This window comes from Oratosquilla oratoria, unplaced genomic scaffold, assembly GCF_046742065.1.
Source record: "Oratosquilla oratoria isolate Oo_2021 unplaced genomic scaffold, ASM4674206v1 SCAFFOLD93, whole genome shotgun sequence".
NCBI classification, from domain to species: Eukaryota; Metazoa; Arthropoda; class Malacostraca; order Stomatopoda; family Squillidae; genus Oratosquilla; species Oratosquilla oratoria.
The window spans coordinates 516089-522778 of record NW_027467757.1 but is presented as its reverse complement, the minus strand read 5'-3'; positions in this window follow the sequence as shown (position 1 = coordinate 522778).

Here is a 6690-nt window from a genome sequence, read left to right as displayed (position 1 = left end):
CATAACGTTATTTCATCAAATAAATATTTTATGCATGGAATAGTACAGTGAGATATATTGTCTTATTGAATATAAGATATTATACTTCAGAACTCCAGGAATATCATAGACTTGGGTTAAAGCTTTGACTTTCGACCAATAGAGAACTCGAACCAGAATGAAAAGTACGAATGCAGGACTACTGTAAACCGACTCTCTGTCTTGGCTTTCGGGGAAGCGTGTATCACCGATCTGGCAAAACTGCCCTTTCTGACCATTCCCACCTGCCCTGATTACACTGGGTAACAAATTTTTTTTTATGAAAAATCGTCCAGGGTTTTCCAGCGGAATTAGACTAATTGTGATGCTCTGAGTCCGAAAATGCCCTTGGTTTTTCTCAATCAGGTCAGGATTGTTCGCTACAGACATTTAAGAAAAAAACGATTTTTCGTCCAAAAACCCAATTTCTGCGGATCATAAAAATTCGGTTTTTCCGTTTTCCTGGGGAAATAAAAGTCAACGTATCCAAATTCATTCATTTTTTATATACTCGATTACATTTGATAAGCTTAATACATGTACATGAGCGTTACGTGACACAAAAGTTCGGAGTTCACGGCGTAAATCGCCGTTTCCTCGAATTCCGTGTGTGAGCAGCTGCTGGGTTGTCTCTCTTCAGCGACCAGCAGTAGTCCGCGAGCATGACTGCGTCCCACCTCCCCTGGTACCTCTCCTCCATTTGACGCATGTCCTGATGGAACCTTTCTCCCTGCTCGTCGCTGACCGCACCAAGGTTTTCAGGAAACTTCTCCATGTGTGAGAACAGGAAATGCATCTTTATACTCATCAAACACCCGAGGTTTTGGAAGTTCTTTATCATGCTGTTGATGAGTGTGGCGTGGTTTGCTGCCTTCTTGTTCCCCAGGAAGTTGTTCACCACCTGCACAAACGACCTCCAGGCGGCGCACTCTAGCGTGTTCATGGAGTTTTCGAACTCTGTGTCCTTGATGAGCTGCCGTATCTGTGGGCCATCGAAAATGCCTTCCTTCAGCTTTTCAATGGTCACTCCAGGGAAGGCTCGCCACAGGTAGTTGAAGCACCTCCCATCCTTGTCCAGAGCGCGCGTGAACTGTTTCATTAACCCAAGCTTGATGTGAAGCGGTGGGAACAAAATCTTTTCCCGGTCAACAAGAGGTTCGTTTATGATGTTGCTCGCCCCAGGTACTAACTGCTCTCGCGCCGGCCACTCTTTCTTCACATAGTGCTGGGCTCTGTCTCGACTGTCCCACTTACATATAAAGCATGGGTACTTTGTGTACCCGGACTGCTGACCAAGTAGAAAGTTCACCATCTTAACCCCTTCCATACGGTGCCGCACACGTAGGCGTCATGGGGACCGAGTGTATTCACGAGGCTGCCATATCGGCGTCTTGATTATATTTATTGTAGTCGCCCCTCCATAATGACATTCTTTCTCATTCTTTTGTAGTCGCATTTTCTATGGTTATCGAAATACACGGGCGAAGAGAGACCGATCGATATACGCGGTGACTATATTTTATGATGCGAGTATTATTACGACACGTCGTACGGCTGGCATTGGCTGCTGCCACCGAGATCTAAGACCATGACGCCTACGTGTGCGGCACCGTATGGAAGGGGTTAAGGTCGACGCAGATGAGCCATTGGTGATGCTCATATTGGATTTTGTCGAGAACGTACTTGACTGCTTCATATTTCTCTTTGAGAGTTGTGGAGTGCGCAAGAGGAATTGAGGCGAACTCGTTCCCGTTGTGGATGAGCACACTCTTCAAAGAGCGCTTGCTACTGTCTATGAAGAGTCGCCAATCTCTCGGATCATATTGAGGAGCGCCGAGTTTAACAAGAAGACCGGCGACATCTCGGCAGTACACGAGGTCTTCCTCCTGGCAGAAGTAGCCCATGTAGTCCTGATGCCTTCTACGAAAGAACGTGATACGCGCGTCCTCGCCGAGTAGATTTTTCTCTTTGAGTCTGGAGGCCAACAGCTCGGCGGAAGTCTTCGACAAGCTGAGATCCCGAACCAGATCATTAAGCTCACATTGTGAAAAGGGCTGCGGACCATCTTGTGTTTCATACTCTTCTGTATCTCCTCCCTCATATGATGTGGTGGCCTCGTCGTCGCGGGCAGGAAGCACTCTGCCCGCTGGTACAGGAAGTTCTTCGCAGTGAGCATCTGGACGGCGGGCAGATGGAAGGTCGGGGTACTGGAGGCTGCTCCGATTCTTCCGGTTGATGCCAGTAGTATTGATGGCGCAGAAGTAACAATCCGATTCATGGTCAGACGGCTCCCTCCAAACCATCGGAATCCCAAACTTCAGTGAAGTTTTCGTGCCCTTCGTCCACCGCCGGAGGTATTCCACGCACGTCATGCACACCGTGTGCGGTGCCCAGGACTTATCTTGGTCACCCAGCTTGACTTGAAAGTAAGCCTGGTATGCGTGCTTCACAAAGCTTGTGATGCTCTTCCTGTGCATTGACAGCGTGTATTCTCCGCAAATGTAGCAGAAAATGTCAGGATTATTCCTGCATGACCGTCGCGCCGAAGCCATATCAATACCCTGAAAAGAAAGAAATAAGTCAATTAGTCAATTTCAAACAGAAACACACCAGAAGCAACCATTTATATATGAATAATTCGCTATATTCTTCAAGAAAAATAGGATTGAACTCAAAACCCTTCAAATTATCATATGTATAGCTCGTCAGGTAGGCCTATGGCTGTATCTCAAAAAGTTGACCTGATTGAGCAAAACCAATGTGATATTCGGACTCAGAACACCAAAATTAGTCTAAATCAGCTGAGAAACCCCTGACGATTTTTTGGCTGTTACCCAGTGTTATCGGTGGGTACTAGGAATCGAAATACGGTATAATATCAATTCCAGTTAAATTATGGTATATGGTAGACATCGTATGGTAGATGGTAGACATACACTAAATTATGGAAGAAATACCGTAATTATGGCAGACAGCGCAACCTTGGTGAGATGCTGTGCTGTGCTGCCGTAACTGTCGTACGGGATGCTGGACGCCACGTGCAAACGTACAGTAAACCAGTAAACTTATAATATGTGCATGTAGGTATCTGCTGAATGTGGTCGTAAGTACGGGTGGACGTAAGTCGCACAGGTCGTAACTCGGATAGTGAGTGTATAGGTGGGAAACATGGGGGACGTGCAGATGTCCTGGTGAGAGAGGTGAGGTAGTGCCCATGGACCAACTGTTCGTCCACGTTTACTATGGGTGTGGAAATGCCCTACATGGTTACAATTTATACAGCTTATAATTTTTCTTTTCAAATAAAGTTGTCTAGTTAATATTATCATTTTTCAGTGCGAATAATACATAGTGAAAGGTACAGAAGTGCAGACAATATGGGTTATAGTGTGGTCCAACTGTGTGCTTACAATGGGTACAAAATATCCTACATGGTTACAACTTGTACACCTTAGAAATTTCTTTACAAATAAAGTTGTCCTACATAGTTACAATTTATACATCTTATAAATTTCTCTACAAATTTGTCTAGTTTATATTGTCATTTTCGGTGCAAATAAGACATAGTGAAAGGTACAAAGTGGGTTATAGTGTGGACCAGCTGTCCCACATGGTTACAAGTTGTACATCTTGGAAATTTCTTTACAAATAGAGTGGTCTAGTTTGTATAATCCTAGATTAAGGTTTATATTATCATCTTGTGTGGTCTTAATTAAACTGCTTTTGATTACATTTCATTTGACTATATTGTTACTATAAGTTATTATTTTAGCTTCCCAATTAATATGGTGGTTAAAGGTACTGAGGTGTTGGAAAATACCACTGGACATATTTCTATCTTTAACACATTTCTTATGTTGTTTGATTCTAACTTCTAGGTCTTTTGCTGTTTGACCGATGTAGAACTGGTTACATGATTTATAGGGAATTTTGTATATACAACCTTTGGGACAGTTTTTTTTAATTGTTGATGAGGTCTTTTTTAACAGAGTGTTACTATTCTTAAAGGCTACATTAACTTTGAATTTCTTGAGTAACTTGGGGACATTAACTATGTTTTCATTAAAGGGTAATACCAATAAATTGTTATACACAAAGTGATTGTTTGGATGGGGGCTATGATATGAAGTATCAATGAAATGTTTAGGATATTTCAGTTTGGCGCTTATGTCATAGATATTTCTTTTTTCCTCATCAATGTACTCAGGGCTGCAGATGTGTAATGCCCTAAGGAACATCAATGAGAAAACAGATCTTTTTACTTTATCGTGATGAGAAGAGTAGTAATGTATATATGAGCTTACATTAGTTAATTTCCTGTGTATGCTAAATCTGAAGTTTCTGTTCTGTGAATTTTTACATCTTGGAATGGCATTACTCCTTCAATTTCTACTGTAAATTTAATGGAATGGACTAAGTTGTCGAGTTTGGTAAGGAAATGTGTTATGTTGGTGTTATCCGGCTAAAGGCAGAGAATGTCATCAACATAATGTAGGCATGTGATGTTTACAGGAATGATTTTACTTAATAAATTTTGTTAAAAAATTCCATATATAAATTACTAAGGACAGGGGAAAAAGGGTTTCCCATGCTCATTCCAAAAGTTTGTGTAGAATTTATTGTCAAATTGGTATTTACAATCTTTAACACATAGTTTGATTAATTCTATGATACAGTTTGTAGGTAACGGTAAAGTATGTTTATCTAGTTCAACTGTTAGAAAATGAAATAAATCATCAACTGGGACTTTGGTGAAAAGATATATAACATCGTAGCTAATTTAGCATTGTAATTTGGTTGTGCGTTGTTATGTTTGTCTGAGTTCTAAATTATTATTTACATGGGCTGTGGATATGGTTCCAACCAATGGACTAAGGATAGTTACCCGCCATTTTGAGAGCTTATAGGATGCTGATCATATAGACAAAATTATTGGTCTAATGGGGTTACCTTATAGTAACATATAGTCGAAAGAAATGTAATCAAAAGCAGGTTAATCAAGACCGCAGAAGATGATAATATAAACCTTAATCTAGGATTATATAAACTAGACAACTTTATTTGTAAAGAAATTTCTAAGATGTGTAAGTTGTAACCATGTAGGACAGCTGGTCCACACTATAACCCACTTTGTACCTTTCACTATGTATTATTTGCACTGAAAATAATATAAGCTAGATAAATTTGTAAATGAATTTCTAAGATGTATAAATTGTAACCATGTAGGACATTTTGTACCCATTGTAAGCACACACAGTTGGACCACACTATAACCCATAATGTCTGTACTTCTGTACCTTTCACTGTATTATTCACACTGAAAAATGATAATATAAACTAGACAACTTTATTTGTAAAGAAATTTTATAAGATGTATAACTTGTAACCATGTAGGACATTTCCGCACCCATTGTAAATGCGGAGGGGCAGTTGGTCCATGGGTACTACCTCACCTCTCTCACCAGGACGTCTCCACATCCCCCATGTTTCCCACCTATATAGTCTGCACCTTTGTACCTTCCACTATATATTATTTGCACTGAAGATGTGAATACACGAAAGTGCTCTGCTTTAATAGTTTTTCTTCGTGGTCAACCTTGCATTTTCAAGAACACATGGTTCCAGTTTTTTTTCTGCATATATGTATTTGTGTATGTGTATACAGTGGTAGCGGAAAATTTGGGCGGAAATCGACGAGAGACGAATGTAAATAGTTGTGACATTTAAATAGACATTTAAGCGGCTCATAACGTAACTTGTTTGCCAAGCGATTTTCTTTTAAACTTGATGACCCTCTCCAAACGTACTGGGATGTATCTTGCCAGATTATCTACGTGTTTCGAACAATATTATATCAAATATCCTGTATATCTATTTTTAGCTTTGCTACAGTCGAAACGTCACGGTCCTGAAGCTGTTTTTTTTTTAATGATATGCCACCCGTGCTCTATGGGATTTAGGTCTGGTGAATTCCCAGTCCACTTTTTGAAGTAATCTACACCAGAGTCCTCTAACCACTGGTTAATAGACCAAGCTGTGTGAGCAGGAGCTCCATCCTGCATAAACCAGCGAGCGTTACACTTTTCAAAACCTTCAGGCAGGTTAGCACACAATAACTCCAAATAACTCTGCTGATTTACGTTCTCATTTTGTTCAAGAAACACTAAATTGCCAACTCCACCAAACGCACAGTACCCCCGACACCATAACACTTGGTGCATGTTTCAACACTTCAGCTGTATAGTGGGGTTCATTAGGGTCCGACCCCTGGGGCGTCTCATATGTTTCGACCTACGGCTTGACGACACCACAAACGTTGACTTTTCACTCCACAACACTTTTGTCCCAGTCTTCTAGGGTCCAACCCTTATATTTCTTGCAAAAAGATATGCCATCGCGTATGTTTTTTGCATTCAAGAGGGGAAGAACCTTAGTACAACAACCACAAACACGATATTGTAAATCTTTGGCTAAACGATCAGAAATACATCTTACAGACACGTCCTACAGTGGAGGGTTATTTTCCTTTAGTTTTTGAGCTGTGAGTGTTGGATCTTTATCCAACTGCCTCCTAATAACCTTAGAAGTACGATTTGATATCTTCCTTGGCCAACCAGAGCGAGGCTTGGGGGCAAGAATGGTGTCACTTCCTCTATCTCAAAATTTCTTGGT